General features: G+C 40.7%; 1 non-coding gene across 1 annotated transcript; it reads right to left on the bottom strand.

Annotated features, from left to right (window-relative positions):
• Window positions 1–11086: 11086 nt before the first annotated feature.
• TRNAN-GUU lies at window positions 11087–11160 on the bottom strand. The gene has a single exon. It is a non-coding gene; the product is annotated as a tRNA-Asn (tRNA).
• Between the last annotated feature and the right edge of the window lie 12036 nt (window positions 11161–23196).

Genomic DNA, 23196 nt, shown 5'->3' with positions numbered 1-23196 from the left:
ACCTTGTACTAGTACACACAGCAACTAAACCATGCCAAAGTCAACATGATTCTTTTTCATTTTTTTGAAGTGCGCTGATTAATGTTACTTATTTAATCCCTAGAACAATCATGTAACATTCAAGGACTGGTATTATTTGACTTAATTTTTTAGGTAGAGAAACAGAAATCAAAATAAATATTAACCTGTCCAGAGCTAGTAAGGAACACATATAAGCTAGAGGTAGGGTCTTTGGATTCCCAGTTCAGGGCCCTTCCCAGTTCAGCTGCCCTTGTTCCTTCTGTCTTTCTGCCAATTAGTTTCAGATAAATACCATCATCCCCGGGGATGCCTCCTGCCCTCACAGTCATATTCCATGAGGGATGGAGGTGCTGGTGGTCATCATGGCATCCTCAACCCTTCTTCTTGGAGCTCCTTACCAGCCAGTCCTGACTCTGTCATGGTCTTAAGGTGGTAATTACAAAGCAGGACACCAGTTGAAAAGTGACTTGTGAATGGGGGTGGGATCCTGTGAACTTAGGACCTTGGGAAAGACTGAAAATCTTCCTAAGCTCTGCAGCCAACTTACCCGTGCTGAATTTTCTGGCAAGGCTCTCTGCCAGCTGGCTTCCTTTGGCCAGCTGCTCGCGGAAGTGCTGCTCCATATAGTGGTCAATGTTATTGCTGTGGAGTAGCTCCTCAAAGGCCTTTACTGTGTTCTTGACATGCTGAATGAGAAGCTCAGAGGCCACTCTGCCAAGCTTCATCTTCTGCCGTAGATGGGTTAACTCTCGAGCCTGATCCTGAATCAAGGAATGATACTTCCTAAAGTAGAAAAAAAGAAGTAAAGTTGGATAGGAATAACTGATAGGTTATAGCAATTTAGGAGAAGGGACTTGAGAGTATCACCAAAGGAGGCCACACACTGAATTCTAGCATATGTTTAGTGTCCTGAATATGGTAAAAGGAATGAAGGAAATGAAAACAATCTTTATGTGAAAGATCCCTTCTGAGATTGTCATTTTCCCTGCCACTTGCTAAAGAAGAAAAATCACATGATCATATTAATAGATGAAGAAAAAGCATTTGACAAAATTCAACACTCATTCAGCATAAAAACTCTCAACAAAGTGGGAATAGAGAACTTCCTCAACTTGATAAAGAACATCTATAGAAACTCTACACTAATGTCATACTAGAAACTAGAAGCTTTCTCACTAACATCAACAATAAGGCAAGGATTTCCTCTCTTAGCACTCCTTTTCAACATCATACTGGAAATCCTAGCTAATGCAGTAAGATAAGCAAAGGAAATAAATGGTATACAGATTAGATAAGACGAACTAAAACTGTCTTTGTTCACACATGATGCAGTTATCTATGTATTATACAAAATCTCCAACATGGTGAAACCTATCTTTACTGAAAATACAAAAATTAGCCGGGGGTGGTGACATGAACTTGTAATCCTTGGGAGGCTGAGGCAGGAGAAGTGCTTGAACCCAGGAAGCGGAGGTTGCAGTGAACTGAGATCATGCCACTCTGCACTTCACCCTGAGCGACAAAGTGAGACACTGATTCAAAAAAAAAAGAAAGAAAAGAAAAAGAAAAAGAAAAGAAAGAAAATATGAAAGAATTGTCAACAAAAATCTCCTGAAACTAGTAAGTGATTATGTCAAGGTAAAATCTAAAAAAGCATGTACAAGATCTGTATGAGGAAAACTACAAAACTCTGTTGAGATCACAGAAGCACTAAATACACAGAGAGATATTCTGTGTTCATGAACAGGAAGACTAAATATTGTCAAGACGTCAGTTCTTCCCAACTTGATCTGAAGATTCAATGCAATACCAATCAAAATCTTAGCAAATAAATTTTGTGAATATCAACTAATAGATGCTAAGGTTTACATAGAGAGGCAAAAGACCCAGAATGGCCAACACAATATTGAAAAGGAACAGAGGGCTGATTTGACCTGGTTTCAAGACTTACTGTAAAGCTACAGTAATCAGGACAGTATGAGATTTGTGAAAGAATAGACAAATAAGTCAGTGGAACAGAATAGAGATTCCAGAAGACTCCAAAATATAGCAGATTGATCTTTGACAAAGGGACAAGGGCAATGGACAAAAGATGGTATTTTCAACAAATGGTGCTGGAACAACTGGACATCCACATGCAAAAAAAGTGAATCTAGACACAGACTTCACATTCTTCATGAAAACTTACTCAAAATGGATCATAGGCTTAAATGTAAAACAGAAAATGATTAAAAACCCCTAAAAGATAACAACAGCAGAAAATCTAGATGACCTTGTGTTTGGTGATGACTTTTTATTTATTTTATTTATTGATCTAAAGATTCAATGCAATACCAATTTTAATTTAGAGACAGTCTCTAAACAAATAAATTATTTTATTTATTTGTTGGAGGGCATGATCATGGCTCACTGCAGCATAATCACACCATGGTGTGATCATGGTGTGATTATGGCTTACTGCAGCCAAACTCTTGGGCTCAAGTGATCCTCTTGCCTCAGCCTTCCAAAGCCTGTGATTATAGGTGTGAGCCACTGAGCCCAGTTATATGATTACTTTTCATATATAACACAAAAGGCATGATCCATAAAAGAAATAACTGATAATATGGACTTCATTAAAATTAAAAACTTCTGCTCTGCAAAAAACACATCGAGAGAATGAGAAGACAACACACTGGGAGAAAATAATTGCAAAAGACATATCTGGTAAAGGACTATTATCCCAAATACACAAAGAACTCTTAAACTCAACAATAAGAAAATGAACAACACCATAAAAAATGAGCAAAAAACCCTGAACAGACACCTCACCAAAGATGACGGTAAATAAGAATATGAAAGGATGCTCAACATCATGTCATTAGGGAAATGCAAATTAAAACAATGAGATACCACTCTACACCTATTAGAATGGCAAAATCCAGAACACTGATAACACCAAAGCTGGTAAGGATGTGGAACAACAGGTATTTTCATTCATTGCTGGTGGGAATGCAAAATAGTACAGCCACTTTGGAAGACAGTTTGGCATTTTCTTGTGAAACTAAACATACTGTTACCAAATGACCTAGCAATCTGCTCCTTAGTATTTACCCAAATGAGGTGAAAACTTAACTTCACACAAAAACCTGCACATGATGTTTATAGCAGCTTTATTCATAACTGCAAACACTTGGAAGCAACCAAGATGTCCTTCAGTAGGTGAATGGATTCATTTTGGTACATGCAGTCAATGGAATATTATTTGGTACTAAAAAGAAATGAGTTATGAAGCCATGATGACATGAAAGAAACTTAAGTGTGTATTACTAAGTGAAAGAAGCCAATCTAAAAAAGCTACATACTGTATGACTCTGACTATATGACACTATGGAATAGGTAAAACAGTGGAGACAGTAAAAAGAGCAGTGGTTGCCAGGTGTTAGGGTGAAAAGGAGAACGAATAAGCAGAGCACAGAGGATTTTTAGGGCAGAGAGTAGTCATTCATTATAATAGTGGATACATGTCATTATACATTTATACTTGTGTCAAAACCTATAGGATATACACCACCAAGAATGAACCCCACTGTAAACTGTGGACTTTGGGTGATGATGAGTTAACGTAGGTTCATCAATTGTAACAAATGTTATCACTCGGGGGCAAGATGTGGATAGTGAGGGAGGCTGTGTCTGTGCATGGGTAAGGGGCATATGGGAACTCTCTGTTACTTTCCACTCAATTTTGCTGTGAACTTAAAACTGCTCTTAAAAAGTCTATTAAAAAAAGAATGATCACAGGAGTATAATTTTTAAAAATATATTTGATAAAGTAGGTGTAGTGTAGGCTTTGCGAGAGCACAGGATTCTAATGTTATCTCTGCCAGAGGCTATTATGCAACTTTGATCAAATGACTGTCTCTTAGGGCGTAAGTGTTCTCGTTCTAAAATGATGAAATGAGACTAACTGACTCTTGAGTTTTTTGGGTGTTTTGTTTTGTTTGAGATGGAATCTCGCCCTGTCATCCAGGCTGGAGTGCAGTGGTGAGATCTTGGCTCACTGCAATTTCCGCCTCCCAGGTTCAAGTAATTCTTCTGCCTCAGCCTTCTGAGTAGCTGGGATTACAGGAGCCCACCACCATGCCCAGCTAATTTTTGTATTTTTAGTAGAGACGGGATTTCACCATATTGGCCAGGCTGTCTCCAACTCCTGACCTCAAGTGATCCGCCCACCTCAACCTCCCAAAGCGCTGAGATTACAGGCGTGAGCCACTGCACCTGGCCTAGAGTTATTTTACCTCTAACTAACATTATTCTCTGGGTCAGTGAAATTTAAGTGGAATATATTGGGCAGTGACCTAATGGAGCATGAAGCAGGATTTGAATCACTTCCAAAGCTGTGCACCAACCACTTAGACAAATTAGTGATTTCAGTAACTTAGTATTTCAGTAACTGGTGCTCACAGGCAAATGCGTAATGGATTAACCCCATATTATTTAAATGCTTCCAAAAAGCTATAGGAAAATGGCCATTAAAAACTAACTGACAAATCTAGCCAATGGGCCTCTATTTGACAATTCTGCAAGCTTATTTTTAAAATTGAGCTTATCAAAATTGCCATTCCAGAAGCCAGGACCTGAGTTTCCATAGGGGATGGAGTAGAATGGAGGGGCCTCTGTATAAATCTACCTCCTCGGGAACTGGGATGGTTCAGCATTCACCGGAGTAACATATGAAGAAATAGGAGATTCCTACATGCTCCTGGGGATCCAGAAGAGAGACCACTCACGTGACTGGAAGATTTCCAGCTCAGGTAACCATGAAGACCATATATTTGGTGAATACATGCAATGTTAGTTAGAATAAAACCAAATTTCTCTGAATAATATAAAGTCATTACTAATAAAACTTTAATAGATTTTTCTCTAAAGAAATTTCCAGGAAGGTGTTAAGAGAAAGTCCTACAATTAAGGTATGGAGGCTGGCTGCAGGCCCTGAAAGCTACTCTGACGATCGATGACTTAATGCTGATAGTGGGAAGTCTCTTACCCACTGCGGGATACAGAGGAGAATTCTGCTTCCTCAGGCTGAGGCTTCTGCTCACTCACTTCCTTCTCAGCAGGTCCCTTCTTCTCTGACGGCTGATGCATCCCAGCCTTCAGCTGGGACATTTTCTCATGAAGAGTTCTCTTACAGCCGTCTTTGAAAGGAAGGACAGAGAAGAAAGATGTCTACGTCTCCACAATGGCCAGGCTTTTCTCCAAAGCTACCTAAAGAATTGAAACAAAATTATGGCTTCCAGAAGTTAGATTATTAGTGAAGATCCTGTAGGAGGATAGAATCTCAAGAGCAGAGCCTACCAGGAAGTAAAGAGTGAAGCGTACAACTTCCTCAGCCATGAGGACCCAACAATCCACTGGGTAAAGGAAAGATGGAGCAAGTGCGGGGAGTAGGGGGGTGCTGTTATGAGGAGGATGTGGAGGTCCCACAAGTGTTTAGAAAAAACAGGCAAATGATGAAATAAATGAATGATAACAAATGGGGTTTAAACTGAGCTAAGGGGTAAGTATTTTTGTTTCTTATAGTTGAGGTAAGGTTCTTATAAAGTTCCCAGGGAATATCCCTTCAGAAGTCAGGAAGCATTTTTGCTTCCACAAGTTTTGAGAGCCATGAAGGCAGGAACACATTTTGAGATGCCAGAGCTCAAATCCCATGTCACTGGGACATCAACAATAGTGCTATGGAGAAGACTCAGGTTGCCAGCTCTTGAGTCACAATCACAGCATTAGAATGTGGAAGCAGCTGCAGAACCCAAGGAAGCCCTGCTTTCTGATAGCCACACTCAATGCAAGGCTGCCTGTTTCACCCTGGAGGTCTCTATATCAGTGGAGGCCACCCCTCAACAGCCGGTTCTAATGTTTGTGTACCCTTTTGCTTATATTGTCAACCAATTTCTAACCACAGTAAAATAACCTAAGTATACCTCTCCTTGAAAACATCAAAACATTTTCTCAGCAGACAATTTCAATAAAAACAATTCTTGTGGCTTTTCCTTAATTAATTTTTTTTTTAACTTCTACTGATTCTTACTGTTCCTATTTAGGAACTCTCCAGGTTTTCACTTCCTACATTCTTTCAAAAGTATAGTGACTACAACTGGAGAATGATCATCTAAGTATGACTAATAAATTTAGCATCATGTTGTATTACCTTTTAATACATAATAAATAATATATCTCAATGCGATACTTGCTTCCTTTCCCTTGCAGTAGCAATGTGTAGGGGTTTCATTTAATATGAGGTCAATTTTTACCTTCCAAACTCCCATCCCACCCACCTTTGCTTGCACTGATGGGAAGGCTCAGTCTATATCTGGTTTGCCCACATTCCTAGGCTATAGACTTCTAGGGCTCCCAATCTGAGAGGCACCATTTTTTTGGAAGGTACTGAATTTTAATTTCTGTCTCCTTTGCATCCTTACCAATGCAAACTGCTTTCAGCCACTCTCTGCTAGCCTCTCACCAGCACAGAGCTGAACTCAAAAATGCCTTGAGGGGAAAACCTTTACCAAATGTTCAGTTCACATCTCAATTCACTCTAGAATCTTGGCTTTTCAAGTCAGAATACCAGGACAGCTTCACATGTCTACCCATTCCCCACCCCCATGAGGTTACTTAAAGTGCTGCTGTTTTCTCTGATTCTTAACCACTGCCCTCTCCCCAGCTTCTCAGCCTCTTGTCCCTTGCCAAGAACTAGCAAATGCCCTGAGGGGAAAAATTGTTTAATTCCAATGATCTTCTCTCTCTCTCTCTCTCTTTCTCTCTCTCTCTCTCTCTCCACCCCCTTTCTGTAGCTGGCCCTGTGGGTCCTAGCTTTTCAAAGACTTCAAACAGTATTCCTTTAAACAAGATTTTATCTACTTCTTTTCAAAGGGAGTGCTGGTTTGCTACAAAACTCTATCGTAACTGAAAGAGGAAATCTACAAATTCCAGGTAAATCAAATTTTCTTACCTTGATTTCTGAAGAAAACAAAAAAAAAAAAAGAGAAGAGGCCACTGGTAGGTACATACTTGCATTTTTCTTGTAATACTTAGGTAATTCTGAATGGGTATTAAAGGCTCTTGCTAGAATCAAGTGCAAAAGATTGTCTACCATGAACTAAACAATCATGCCTGCCCAAGGTCCAAGAATTTGATAAGGTTGGATCCAGTCCCCTGGTGCACTAACAGAGATCCTGTAGGGGATAGAATCCTCCTATAGAATTCTGTGTCTGCACTTTGAGTAGATCCTTCAAGTAACCAGTTTTTCAGACACCTGGCCATTAATGTGGGGAGAAGAGGTCAACTAAACTGTTGAACATTTCTGATTTATTTTAGGGAATGTTGAAAGTTCTCACTGGCACAGTTAGAAATGAAAACAAAGACATAATAAAAAAAATAATAATAATAACTGTTTCAAGAGCATTATCATATGACTGGCATGGTTCCTAAGTGCTTTACTGTCTAGTAACTTATTTAGTCCAAGTAACAACCCTACAAGATAGTGTTGATTTTTTTGTTTGGTTGTTGTTGTTGTTGCTGCTGCTGTTGTTTGAGATGGAGTCTCTCTCTGTCACCCAGGCTGGAGTGTAGTGGCGTGATCTTGGCTCACTGCAACCTCTGCCTCCCGGGTTCAAGTGATTCTCCTACCTCAGCCTCCTGAACAGCTGGATGACAGGCCCCCACCATCCTGCCCAGCTAATTATTGTATTTTTAGTAGAGATGGGATTTGACCATGTTGGCCAGGCTGGTCTCAAACTCCTGATCTCAGGAGATCTGCCTACCTTGGCCTCCCAAAGTGCTGAGATTACAGGCTGAGCCACCGCGCCCAGTCGATAGTGTTGATTGTTATAACCCCTTGTTGCAGATGAGAACATTGCACTGAAAGACTGAACTTACCTTTCCAAGGGTCCCATCATCTCTATGAGATTGAGAGCCAGGACTCATCCAGACCCTTGCTCTGAGCCATTAGGCTTGGTGGGAACTAAGAAGATCTCACTAAGATGCGCATTCCCTCCTTCTTGCTCAGTGTGCAAGATTTCAAGGAGAAAATGGAAATTAAAAGTAAGACCTACAAGATGGCTATTATTTTAAAAAGAAGGAAAGAAAATTACCAGTGTTGGTGGTGATGTGGAAAAATTGAAACCCCCATGCACTGTTGTTGAGAATGTATTAGGTTGGTGCAAAAGTAACTGTGGTTTTTGTCATTACTTTTAATGGCAAAAATCGCAATTACTTTTGCACCAACCTAATAAAATGGTACAGCTACTGTGGAAAACCATATGGTGGTTACTAAAAATATTAAAAATAATATCACATGATCCAACAATTTTACTTCTGAATATATACTCAAAAGAACTGAAAGCAAGGACTCAAAGAGATATTTGTTCACCTACATCAATAGCAGTATTACAATAGCTAAAGAATGGAAACAACCCCAGTGTCCAACAACAGGTAAATGAATAAACAAAATGTGGCAAATACCTGCAATGGAATATTATTCAGCCTTAAAAGGAAAAGAAATTCGGACACATGCTACAACATAGATGAACCTGAAGACATTATGCTAAGTGAAATAAACCAGTCACAAAGGGAAAAATACTATATAATTCTGCTTATATGAAGTACCTAGAGTAGTTAAATTCGTTAGAGACAGGAAATAGAAAGGTGGTTGTGCCAGGGGATAGGGAGGGAAGAATGGGAAATTAATGGGTATAGGGTTTAGGAACTTTAGTCTAAGAAAGTAGAATATTGGATGCCAGAAATTTGGTTTTCTTTCTGTTCCAAGATCCCCTTTAGCTAGAGCAATATATTGAAGTCAGAGTTCTTAAGGGAAAATCATTGTGTATGGAGATCATCCTGTGGATCAAATGTGACTCAATAGTAGATCAAAAGATATTCCACTTTTGCAGATATTGACACCTGTTGGACCCACAGGATTTTATCTAGTATTAGATAGATAAGATGTGAACCACTTCCCAACACTGCAGATTCAAATACTAGGAAATACTAAGAACCTCAAGACAAACAAATAGCCAATCCAAAAAGACTCACAGACTAGATAAGCTGTCAGCTACCACCTAACAGATAATGTATTCCTGTTAACCACTATCCCCAGATGTTCATTTCATAAAATCAAAAACAGAATTCCATATTGATCACTGATGGGAAAAAATAGTTGACAATGTACAAATGGGAGAGAGAAAAAATACTTGTCTAAGAATTACATTTAGTGTCTAAAAGTCAAATAGCTCAATTTCTGCTCATGAGATTCAACAGATGAACTGAGGGAACATATGCCAATAACTCTGAGATTACAGGTCTACATGGAATGCCCGTAAGGTGCAGGATTCTATTAGCTGTGATGATATGTCTCACGTGGGCAAATCTTTGTGGAAATAGCAGGAAAAAAGAAAAACTGTCAAGGAATAATATAGAGACAGTGTGATGGTTAATTTTATGTGTTAACTTGGCTAGACCACAGTGCCCAGGTATGTGGTCAAATATGATTTCAGAGGTTTCTGAGAAAGGGTCTTTTGGATGAGAGTAACATTTACATTAGTAGACTTTGAGTAGAGCAGGTTGCCCTATGTCATGTGGGTGGACCTCATCCAATCAGGTGAAGGCCTGAATGGAATGAGATTGACCTTCCTAGAAGAAGAGGAAATTCTACCAACAGAATATCTTAGGACTTGCATAACAACTCTTCCCTGGGTCTCCAGCCTGCCTGCCTTGAACTTTCACAATCATGTGAGCGAATTCTTTAAAATAAATCAATAAAAATAGATAATAGATAGATGATTCTGTTTCTCTGGAGAACCTTGACTAATATAGATAGCATACTAATTCACCGTTGTCATTTACAGAGGAAAGAGTGGAGTAATAAATATCAGACACCAATAACGTTTTTCTTCCCTTGTGAAAGCTGCTTGGCACAAAGCTATTACGGGCATGGTGGCTCAAGCCTGTAATCCCAGCACTTTGGGAGGCCGAGACGGGTGAATCACGAGGTCAGGGATCGACACCATCCTGGCTAACCCGGTGAAACCCCGTCTCTACTAAAAAATACAAAAAATTAGCAGGGCGAGGTAGCGGGCGCCTGTAGTCCCAGTTACCCGGGAGGCTGAAGCGGGAGAATGGCATAAATCCAGGAGGCAGAGCTTGGAATGAGCTGAGATCCGGCCACTGCACTCCAGCCTGGGCGACAGAGCGAGACTCCGTCTCAAAAAAAAAAAAAAAAAAAAAGAGGTGACTCTAGCCTGGTCTTCTCCAGACCTACTCACCACAGAAACAAATTATAGCTATACAAAATATCTTGAAGGTTTAGCTGAAGAGATGGGGAGATACCCTACTGCTCAATGTCCTTCATGTCACCTGTTGTACTTCCCCTTAGTTAAGTTAGGAGGGCAACACTCCTTTTATTTTTTATTTTATTTTGTATGTTTGTGCGTATGAGATGGAGTCTCGCTCTGTGGCCCAGGCTGGAGTACAGTGGCATGATCTTGGCTCACTGCAACCCTGCTTCCCAGGTTCAAGTGATTCTTGTGCCTCAGCCTCCTGAGTAGATAAGATTACAGGAAAATCATGGAACCAACTTAATTTCAAAAACAACATGTAAAGGATTAGATGATGGAGTAAACAAAAGAAGAAATGCCTTCATCAAAAATAATGCAGAGGGCAATAATAATCTTGATTCTACTGATAACATTATTGATCGAGCAATTATTAAATCTAGGCACATCCTGCAAATGAGGTATTATTACCATCCTCATATTACAGTTGAAAAAATATTGAGGTACAAATAGCTTGTCAACAGCCCAAGGGCACAGACAAACAGAAACAAGATTTCACCCAGAAGCCCTGAACAGATCACACACAGTTTCTCTTGTTCCCTAGTCCAAGGAACTTCTGTACCCTCCAGTTACATTTCTTCCCAGGTAGAGACCTTCTTGGAGGATGAGAAGCAGCCACTAGATGACAGGAGGGGAAGTGAGGTATGTAGTCTTCAAGGGAGCAGACCATCTTGGGAGTTATAAAAGGGTACAGACGCCTCTGGGTGGGGTCGAACCACCAACCTTTTGGTTAACAGCCAAACGCGCTAACCGATTGCGCCACAGAGACACAGGTAAGCTTTTGCTTTCATTCGAAAGGAGAGTAAGCTGTCACTAAACGCTAGCTAACACCATGCACCTTTTGCAAAATGACTGGGTAATCTCCAAAGCCTCGGAAAGCCTGAGCAGTCAGAGCGACGAATCCACTTGTTTGTCAAGTTTGAAACCTGTGCGTTGGGTGATTCCGAAACGCCCCGCGCCCCGTCTTGTCCCCTCACCTAACTCAGAAGCCAGCGCCTCCGGAGACGCGGGGACCGCGACTCCTGTTAGAGCGACTTGGGCCCCAGGGAAGCTGAAACGCCCAGGGCGCTCAATTAGGACTAGTTGAATTAATAATACATTTGAGAGACTGAATATACAATCGGACAGTGGCCGGATTATACGTAAAAATAGAACTCTGATCCACTACCAGGGGCCACCTGTACAGGAAATCAACTTCCTTATCTACAAACAACCGGGGAAGCCAGCCTGCTATTATATAAGTCAGACTCACGGGGAGCAGTTATCTGTAGTAACAAACAATAACTTCCATAACAATCGGCTCCAAATGGCCAGAGCTTGGTTAGTAACTGACACTTTCCCTAATTTATCTTCCCACTTGCAACTTAGGACGAACCAGGGAAAGCCAAATATGCACCCATAACCAAGCACACAGGATGTCCCCCTTCTAGTTAGCCCCCCTCCCCCACACCAACAGCCTCCAATCAGAGCACACCTGAAGCCTTCCCTTTCCTCAGCTCTAAAGCTGTCCCACTCCTCTGCCTGCCTTCTAGGCTCCGTCAAAATGCAAGTGCCGCTGGCTGATGCCCTAGTGTCAGAATAAATAACCATTGCTTTTTTCATTTGATTGGCCTTCATTTTCACACTTTGTCATCTTTAAGCTTTTAGTCCTTTGAAAAATTCTGAGAGTGGAAAATAAATGAAAGGATTTTTTCAAAGTGGGGAGTTCTTTTTTTAAAGGCTTTATTCTGGTCAACAGATTTCCAAGTGTGCAATGTCCCATGGGGTAGGCCACAAAGGGGCCTAGAGTGCACCATCTGCGCTGCTGCAGCTCCTGGCTCTCAACAGATCTGAGATCTAAGGGGTCTGTGGGGTCAGTGGGCAAGATCAGGAAAGGGGCAGGGACCAAAGGAGACATGAAGAGGGAAACAGCAGGGACAATGAGACCTCCCAGGAGACTTGTGCAGAGGCAAAGCCTGGATCCTGAGAGATAAGAATTGTTTTTGCCATGTATTTGAATGGGAAGAAATAGAAAAAGGACATGAAAGAGAAAAAAAAAAACACAAGAACTTGTAGCTATCCAAGAGCAAAACAGGAAAATATTGTGGATGTTTTTGCATCAAAAATATTAAAAGCAGCCCACTGGCAACCCCAGGTTTATGATGCACCATGATAGTATAACAGTTAGCACTCTTCGTTGTGGCCGAAGCAACCTTGGCTGGAATTGGAGCCGCAGTAGCATCTGGCTTCCTTCTTGGCAAGATTTGGTATGTGTTACAGTTTCACTTTTTAAATCCCCTTACCAACTGCACCCAGTAGCTGTGGTCAGAGAGTAGGGCTGTGTCTCCCTGCAACACAGTCAGGACAAGAGAAGGAAACCCCCACAGTGCACTGACCTAGGGCAGAGTCTTTGGGGAAGGTTAGAAGGGGCTGTGTGTCTGAGCATGTGCAGGAACCATCTCAAAAGGTAAAGAGCCCTGACTCTCCAGGAGCCTTGTCTGTAGCTTCAACTGATGTAATGGTGTGGTAATAACCATTTTTCTGGCTGAGATATTTCAAAGGTCAGTAAGGCCTTTTTAGATGCAATGACAATGAGCTTTGTATGAGTTCTCATTCAACAGGGTATTTTACAATAAAATCTGATAATGTAAAACCCAATAAATGTAATAGAACCTAAACTGGATGCCATCCTCCACCTCCCCCACCCCATTTTTTGGTGGGGGGAGGGGAGCTAATAGTACATTACTGAAGTATAATTCACAAAGAGTAAAATGCACAAATCTTAAGGGCATAGAAATGTAACCATCACCTAGATCAAGTTATAGAAAATTTCCATCAGTCCAGAAAGGTCAATAACCTCCTGCAGATTCCCACCTACCTTCCTTTCACTTAGGCAAACCATTCTGATTTCTATCTTCACAGATGAATGTTGACTGTTTCTGAAATTCACATAAATGAATATACATTTTTGTGTCTGACTTCTAATTTCATGCAGCATAATGTTTTTGATATGCATCCATGTTTTGAGTATATTATTTTGGTGTTATTAATGACAATTAATTCTGTGTGGTTGACTGGGTTATTTCCAATTCTGGCTCTCATGAGCAAAGCTGCTATATTCTAGTACGATTCTTTTTGTAGACATGCGCACTCATTTTTCTTGAGTTTGTTTATACTTTGAAGTGGAGTGGCTAGGTCATGGAGTAGGTCTAAATTTAACTTTATTATAAACTGCCAAACAGTTGTCCAAAGTGGTTGTGCTATTTTACCTTCTCACCAGCAACGAGAGTTATAGTTACTCCACATTCTTGTCAGTACTTCTTGTCTTTCAAGATTCTTCCATTCAAGCTGTTAAAATACCTTAAACTGAGTAGCTTACAAACAAGAGAAATTTATTTCTCACAGTTCTGGAGGCTGGGAAGTCCAAGTTCAAGGTGCCAGCAGATTTTGTGTCTGATGAGGGCTCACTCTCTGGCTCATAGGCTGTGCCTTCTCCATGTGTCCTCACACGGTGGAAGGGCAAACAAGCTCCCTCCAGCCTCTTTTATAAAGATACTAATCCTATGCATGAAGGCAGAGTCCTCATGATCTGATCAGCTTCCAAGGGCCTAAACTTCCTATTACCACCAACTTGGGGATTAGGAGTTCAACAAATAAATTTGGTGGGGGGATGCAGACACACAAACATTCAGACCATAGCATTGCATAAAGGTAGCTCATCACTGAAGTTTTAATTTGTGTTTCCCTAATAAGTAATGATTTTGAACATTTTTCCTTATGTCTTTTGGCCATTTAGAAATTTTGTGTGTGTAAAGAAAGCCTATTCATGTATTTTGCTCATTTTTAAATAGCTTGGCTTTTATTATTAATGTCTAAAAGTTCTCTCTAAATATTCAATATCTGAGTTATTTTTCAAATAAGCATACTGCAAATATCTTCTCCGAGTCTTAAGAAGGCTTGCCTTCTTTCTTGTGGTAATTTTTTGATGAGTAGCAGTTTTTAATTTTGATGAAATCCAATTTTATTTTTTTGTGACCTCTAAGACACCTTTCCTACCCTAAAATTGTGCATATATTTTCCTGCATTTTCTTCCAGAAACGTGTGTTTTTATTTTTATTTTTAAATCTATAATTCTTCTTAATTTCATTTTCTGATCTCAGCACGATGCTTAACCACTATAAAATCCACAACTTGCAGACCAACAGTTCAGTCTCCCGGAAACTTGTATAACCCTTGATGTAACAACATTTACAGTAGTTTCCTGCTGTGCTCTTTGACAGCTGTAGATCCTTGTGCTTCCACCCCTCACTCCCTCCCTCTCTTGCCTTCTCCCTTCTTCTCTCTCCTTTTCTCACCCCTACAAGGTGAGAAAACCAGAAAGACCTAAAACTGAGGAGAAGAAAGACCTGGTCTAATCTGCGCTCAAGATATTAGAGCACAAGAAGAAGAAAGACTGGGTCTGATCTGTGCTCAAACCACACCTGTATTCTGGTTTGTAAATCTAGTTCTGCCCCTGTGTGGCCTTGGATAAATAACTTAAACTTTATGTGCCTCCATTCTTTCTTCTATAAAATGGAGCTAATAAGAGTAGTCTTAGGCCAGGTGTGGTGGCTCATGCCTATAATCCCAGCACTTTGGGAGGCCAAGGCAGGCAGATCACTTGAGGTCAGGAGTTCAAGATCAGCCTGGCCAACATGGTGAAACCCCATCTCTACTAAAAATACCAAAATTAGCTGGGCATGGTGGCAGGCACCTGTAATCTCAGCTACTCAGGAAGCTGAGGCAGGAGAACTGCTTGAACCCAGGAGTTGGAGGTTGCAGTGAAGTGAGATTGCACCACTGCACTCCAGCCTGGGCAACAAAGCAAAACTCCATCTCAAAAAAAAAAAAAAAAAAAAAGAAAGAAAGAAAGAAAAGAAAAAAGTAGTCTACTTCATTTTGCCATTGTTAGCTGTGTCTGGATATGGTTGACGATTAATTAATAATCAAGCAGAATGATCTTCCTCATTGTCATTTTCCTCTGCATTATTTTTGAAAGCCACTGTGCTGATGTTTTGCATCTTAAATTAGTTTTGCTTCTAAGAATTCCTGTAGATGGACTCAGGGAGAATGCCCACTGTTATATCCAGTTCTTTCTTTCTGCATAATGTCTCTGAGTTTTATTCACATTGTTGAGTATATCAGATGTTCATTCCTTTTTATTGCTGAGCAGTATTCCATTGAATGAGTATACCACAGTTTATTTACCAGTGTTCTGATAATAGACACTTAGGTTGTTTGTAGTTTTGGGTATTGTGAATAAAGCTGCTATGAACGTTCCTGTTATAATTTTGTGTGTGTGTGTGTGTGTGTGTGTGTGTGTGTGTGTGTGTGTGTTTTAAAGTCTCTTGGAAGAATATCTAGATGAAGAATTGCTAGGAAAAAAAAAGATGTTTATGTTTAAATTTATAGGAGACTGTCAAACCAAAGTGATTATAACATGTTACATTCCCTCTAAAAATGTATGAGTTCTAGGTTTTCCACATCTTCACCAAGATTTGGTGTTTTCTGACTTTATAATTTTGCCATGCTAAAATGGTGGAGTGGTATCTCAATCTTGTTTAAGTTTATTTCTCTCACAACTAATGATATTGAGTACTCTTTTATGAACTGACTGGCCACTAGTATATTTTCCTGTCTGAAATGTCTGTTTAAGCTTTTGCCCATTTTTAAGATGAGTGTTTCCATTTCTAATACTGAATTGCAGGAGCTAATTATATACTCTGGATACAGGTTCTTGGTTAAATACGTTTTGTGAATATTTTCTCCTAGTCCATGGCTTGCTTTTTCATTTACTTAATGGTGTCTTTGGATGAAAAGACATTTCATATCGATAAAGTCTAATTTATCATTTTTCTGTTTTACCTATTTCTCTGTGTAATATTTAGAAAATACTTGCTTTCTGCCAAGTCATAATAACATTTTCATGCATTTTCTTCTAAAACTTTATAGATTGCATGGTTTGTTCTGTGATCAAACTCAAATTAGCTTTTGTGTATGTTGTGAGGTAGAGATTGAGATTTTTTTCCTCACTAGGAGATATCTAGTTGGTCCAGCACTATTTGCTGAAATGACTCTTCTTCCCCATTGTACTGCTTTGGTGCCTTTTTTGAAAAAAAAAAATCAATTGGGCATATAACAAGGATCTGTTTTAGGTGTCTCACTTCAGTTTCATTTATCAATATGTGTATCCTTTTGCCATGTTCACACTGTTTTGTTTATAGTAATAAATAGCTTAATAGTAAGTCTTCCAGGTTTGACAACTCAATAAACCTGAAATATGTACATCCTGTGGTGCCACCATGAAAATCAAGACATGCTGTCACTTAATCTCCCTCATTTCACTAGAGGATACATCTCTCATAAATAATGGTTGACCCCTTAGCCAAAGATCCTCTGTTACACTCTCTGGAGAAAATAAATCTCCAGTTGCCTTAACAGCTGATCTAGAGGTGATGTAGATACCTGCAACATTCAGCAATGAATTTAGATTTTCCTTGGAAAAAAGTTCATTTTCAATGTGGTTTTTTTTTTTTTTTTTTTGGCCACAGAATTTTTTTTTTCCTGTTACTTAGTAGCATGAAGTACAACATTTGGTTTGCAATTTCTGTTCTGTGTAGGAAGAAAAACTTTAGTGGAAACAACCAGTACTTAAAGACCATTTTATGAGGCTGTCATTCACATATTATCTCTTTTGCCGTTTTTGTTAAAATGGTATAAGGTGGGCTTTATATGCTTTCTGTATATTCTTTGGAATGTGTATTTAAATTAAAAACAAAATTAAAATATTCATCCTAGACTCAGGTTAAAGTCCACCAACAATACACTTAAAATAGGATGGGCCCAACCTAAGTGTACAACCTACCTGCTTGAAGTGTGTAGTTGGTGTGTGTGTGAGACATTCTCAACAGTATTTGTGTTCCCTGATGTAGTGATTTTCGTTTTCTTCCCACCCTTGAAAGTCCTCGACTTAAAACCCATCTAGAACATTTCCTTTGCTAAGACTTTAAAGTATTCTTTCTTCAAATAAGGGCAGTTTTTAAATAGTTATCAGTTACATGCTTGGAATTCATAGAAAGCTTGGGGAGAAACAATCCAACGGCACAAGTTCAAGCGCCCGACGGGGCGGAGAAGGGACTGTATACTCACTGATTGCCAAGCCGAGATTGTCCTCCTTGCCTGCTTTGGCTGAGACTAGAGACGGAAACTCCATTCAACAGCGACTAGAGGGCTGAAACACGGCGCAAGAGTGCGGCTGCCCTTCGCCTACCGGTCCCTCCTGCCTTGGCGGCTTCGGAGTTCGAACTGACCCGGGACGTTGCTGGAGCCGGCAGGAACTGCAGACTCACCACGCGCGTCCCCGCACACCCGCACCTGCGCCTGGAGAACTCCTCGCCAATTGAATACCAGGTCCCCCGCCGAGCTTCGCTGCAGGTTACAGGAAAGAGGTGCAGGGTTGCGGTCCCGGCGAGAGAAGCCGCGCGGAGAGGACCGGGTCCTGCCACTGGTCCCCAAGAAGACAGGCCTAGAGAGGCCGATTTTGACATGCAGGGCCACAGTCCAATGGCCGCTTAAAACCCTAATGTCTGGTAGCGAGTTGAAGCGATCTCTGTGCCTTGCTTGTCGTTTGCCAAAATTCAGAGACCAAGAAAGACAATAGCTGTGGGGATCAAAATCTGCAATTAACCAGAAAAGAAACATGATCCTGTGTTAGCTTGTTTAGGAAAAAAGGAAGAAGGAAGGAAAGAAGGAAGGAAGGGAGGAAAGAATGGAGGCAGGGAAGAAAGATGAAAAAATCAACCAAAAAAGAAACATGATTTACTAACTAATCGGATGTGGGTCGTGAGAGAAAGACCTGCGTCCAGTTTTTGGCCTGAACGTGTGGAGGGTGGAGTTGCCATTAACTAACGTGGGAAAAGGTAGGTGTAGTAAGTTGTAGAGAAAATATCCGGAATTCCGTTCAGAGCTCTGGGGTCTTCCTTGAAAGAGTTTTCCATCCAGGCCATCTCGGTTTCCGCATCCGTCTGAGTCGTTGATTATGTCGGGAATGCAGGAGTCTGAGTCCTTTATGATATTGAGGGTGCCACGGTCTCACCCCGGGCGCCTCCCAGCTCCAGCCTCCTCCCGGAAACCTGGTGCGCTCCGGCCCCGACAACCCGCGACCGTCTCTCCACGCGCTGCGGCCTAGCAAAGGTGCATCTCTAGGTAGGTGGTGAGGTGCGGCCGGGACGCTGCAACTCGCTCCGGGACTTGTAGACCTGGCAAGTGTTCCGGGAGCGCCACTGGCTGGACGGAAAGGAGAGCGCCACTGGCTGGACACGTCGCGTGTGGGCTCGCAACTTGCAGAAAGCAGGGAGAGGACGGCCTTTTGGGACTATTCCTTGGATGTGCAGGTGGCGCCAGGAAGGGTAGATGGAGCTTTCTAGAGGTCAATGTCAGCGTAGTTTCTGCTGGAACAATTGAAGGAGAAAAGAAAAAAAAAAAAAATGTGCGTTGTGGTTTCCTGGTAGTCTATTGTCTAAAGTTGGGCGCTTTCACCGCTTAGACGAGTTGATTCCAGATTAGGGTACGACGGGGTCTTGGCCTCACTGTGTGGTATTGTTCTTTCCTGTGTTTGCCATCTACCACCGCTGTGGCTCAATTATTCCAAGGCTGCTGGAGAAATGGAGTTAATTTCGATCCTAAAATTTAAGCTATTTATCTAGGATAAACTCCAAATAGTGGAACTGCTAGGTGAAATTTAGTGTGAATTTAAGATTCCGGTGTATACAGTCCACCAAACGTATAAGCACCAATTACATGCCCCAAAGTGTGTGACACTGTATCTTTTCCCCAGCATTTAAAACCAACGCTAGAAAGTATTAATCCTTTAGACATAATGTTAAGCTATATTTATCATCAAAGGATTTCTTCATAGTTTCCCCTTAAACTATAAATCCGCAAGAGATGGCAAAGCTGGAAGAACTTCCCAGAATTTCAGTAAACTTGAATTCGATAGTCTCTCTGTTCTCTCCTGTTTTGGCATCTACCCTTTTCTTCCAGGTAAGATTCGTCACAATAGAAAAATAATTTAATAAATGTAATAAAAATGTAAGCCTGGACTTTTTGCTCACAGTGTTCTCCCTGGGTCTAAATTTTGTGAATGTGGTGCTGTTCCTTGGATAGTCTTACAGGTATGCTTGAGACTTTAGGCCCTTGGGACACCTGGTGCACAGGAGGGTCCCAAAACCCATCTTTGGGTGTGCTGGCAGAGCAAATAATAAAGTAATAAAGTAATAAACCGGTAATAAACCAGTAATAAACCAGTAATAAAGGCAAGGGTGCCTGAAGACCTAAGGCTGGTTGGAACCAAAGCAGATTTTTCAAAACCAGAGAGGGCTTGTGTTCATAATTTAATAATTTAATTTTTATTTTGATGAAATTTAAATTTGATTTAAATTTTCATAATTTAATTTTCATTTTGATGGCCACTTTATTTTGAAAAAGACACTAGTGGAGGAAAGTCTCTTTATTGGACCATCAATTTCCCTATAAATCTTTGTCTCAGAAAAATTTAATAATAAATTATAATAAAATAATGTTTCACATCTTACATTATTCACATTTGATTTAGTTGGCTTATGCTGTCAATGTGTTGCCCACTGTATAACACTCCTGAAGAGTTACATTCAACTATGTAGTAATACATATTACTATACATACACACACATATACATGTGTATACGTATACGTGTGTGTATATATGTATATAACCATATGTGATTTCAAAAGGTAATTAAAGATAATGGGAAGGTGTTGGTAACCTCTCAGATAGTGTAGCACTAGGATAACTGAATTTACGGTGTGGTGTCACATACTTCAGATATCTATGCTGTAATATTAAAATGGCATTTCATTGGCCAACTAACTTGTCCATTTCCTGGCCCAGCATGATACATGAAAGGAGTGAAAATGGGAAGAAAATAGCCTTTTGAAGGACTTGCCTAATAAACTTCTCCCTTAGCATTACTTGGAGTGACATCAGAAAATTGGAATGAAATAATTGTGTAAAAAAGGCAAATTCTCTGCTCTCTTTCTCCCCCAATCCTTAATAACAAGGAGGAAACCTAGACTCAGGTTAGGTTTTCTCTTCTTATTCTTCATGTACCAGGACAGGTACTGAGCTCGTTTGTTACTATTTGGGGACTTAGTATATTGTACAAAGGGGTATGGCTATTACTGCCCCTTTTCTACCAGAGCATCAAAACTGGCAACCTGGCTGGTGTTAAGGGGAGTTTCTAACCTTGAATCCCCACTCCATGTGACTTCTTTCTGGTTCTCTCTTCTCAGAACTTGCAGTCATCAGATTCATTTGGAGAAGTTTGATAAAGGTTACTTTATGCTTAGACAGAAGAAAAAGCCCTAAGGCCTTGAACTGAGCCTTATCCTCTGATACGGTTTACTGGAATTCCTTCCACTGTGGCACAAGCCCTGCCATAAATTGTGATTATCTATACCTTGTCAGTTTTATCTATGTATATATCTTTTATAGTAGTCCCCACATCCACCAGAGAACCTAGGTTATTGGAAGAATGAGATTTGGCAATTTTTTGGTCCTCTGGCCAGACACTATCAGTTAGTACTCTGATTCCACCATTTTTGAAATTATATACAACAAATTATAAGTACTGTTTATTTTGGAGAGTTCAGGTTAAAGGAAAGGAAGGTTATTATTGAGTATTATTTCTGTAATTTTCTAATTTTAACCATAACATAGGTTTCTTATCAAAAAGTATGGAAGCCAGAAAGCAGTGAAGCAATAATACTTTCTCCAAAACAAACAGGCCAAACTTTGGCAGGCGTTACAAATCTGACATGCAATCGTGGCTTCTATATCAGAAATTGAGTCTTTTACTTTGTGAGAGGCAGTAGCTTTTAGTTTTTTGTCTTCCTTTCGGCTGCCAGAGGAACTGAACATTGTGAATTCACTGGCATAGTCCCAAGAACCTTTACTTGGCAAGCAAGCTATTGATTTTGATGGAGTTTATCAGTCACTCCTACCAGCAGAGATGTGATAACACTGCAGTCAGAGAAGTTGAGTGTTAAAATTTTGACTTGCCAACCAACAGGACACTATTTACACGGTGAAACTTAGACATCAGAGGCTACAGGCACTCAGGCTAAATTCTGACCCGTTCATTGGTGGCAAATATTAAGGGATTTTTGCCCCATTAGCCCTTTTTTTACTCATGATGGTACTCTGAACAGAAGAATCTCCTCTAACAGTTTAAGACCATTCATTGTAGAAGCATGTAACTCATCAATCTCAAGGACACATTTTCACAACTATACATTGAATTGGCTCAGAGGCTTCACTCATAACTTTAACTTTTTTTTCCCCCTTTACTGAAAGTTTTACCCAAACTCTGTCAGTTGAACTCACACTCTGCAGGAACACATACCAAGAAGTTTAACACATGCACTGTAGTTACAATAGCACCTGCCAGGAGAACATCTTACCGCCTTGACTGAGAGTTCAACGAGTGCAGGGAGGTGTGACCGGCCATCAAGAAGCAGTGGAAAGACTTCTTTCCTTAAAGTACCTGAGTCAGGTAGAGGGGAAGAGAAGAATTAGGAGCACAAAGAGAGCAGGCACACAACAGGAAGCACAACTCTGCAATTGCTTATGGTTTTAAGAGGCTGTCCATTCAGTTTTTTAGGTTTTTGTTTGTTTGTTTGTTTGTTTTTTCTTTTTTCTGAGATGGAGTTGCCCAGGCTGCAGTGCAGTAGTGTGATCTCAGCTCACTACAACCTCCACTTTCTGGGTTCAAGCGATTCTCCTGCCTCAGCCTCCCAAGTAACTAAGATTACAAGCTCCTGCCACCATGCCTGGCTAATTTTTCTATTTTTAGTAGAGACGAGGTTTAACCATGTTGGCCAAGCTGGTCTCAAACTCCTGACCTCAGGTGATCCGCCTGCCTCAGCCTCCCAAAGTGCTGAGATTACAGACATGAGCCACCATGCCCAGCCTGCCCATTCAGTTTCAATGAATTTTAAACAACAAAAAATGCCATTTGGGTGGCTGGTTTCAAGTCCTCCTTGTCAATGCTCAGCCTCCAAATATTCACTAACACATAGGACAGTAGGAGGACTGTTACTCTCCTCTTACACCTAGTACTTGAGAGAGAACATCTGCTGCCAAATCCTGGAGGCCCTTCTCAAGCCTGCTAACCTGGCCCCATGCAGTTCTTTCTGGTTTTTCTCCTAGAAGGCATTGTGACCTTACTGGTCCCATGTTGGGCATCAAATCTGTGAATGGCTCACACTTGGACTTATGCACACAGCATAAGTAATAGGGGATATCTATGCATAAGAAAGATTAGTATGTTGTCAGCTCCCCACATCCATAATTCCACAGCATGACACCAAACTGGGTTACTAGATGACAACCCAAGTGGTGGGTTGCTCTGTCAAGAAGGGGCCAATTTTATATTGCAGCTAGGCAGTTATAGTCTGTAGTTGTGCCACTGAGGGAATTGGAGCAAGATGGAAATTTCCATGGCTTACCAGAAACAGGTGAGAAACTGCCTGCTGGTAGCCTGTTGCAAGACAAGGAGGCCCCCACAAGAGATGAGTAAGAAAGAGTCTTACGATAACGCCTTAGAAGACTACCTATCTTACCATGGCCCAGGAGGGCATTTGGTCAAGGTTTGAGTCATAGTTTGGTTGAGCCTTGCCTATGAGAAGTTTAAGCAAAGCTATTCCCTTGTACCTTGTACCTTGAACCTTGAACCTTGAAGAGAGCTTC

The sequence above is a fragment of the Mandrillus leucophaeus genome, unplaced genomic scaffold, assembly GCF_000951045.1.
Source record: "Mandrillus leucophaeus isolate KB7577 unplaced genomic scaffold, Mleu.le_1.0 Scaffold457, whole genome shotgun sequence".
NCBI lineage: Eukaryota > Metazoa > Chordata > Mammalia > Primates > Cercopithecidae > Mandrillus > Mandrillus leucophaeus.
This window is presented reverse-complemented; position numbering and strand designations above follow the sequence as displayed.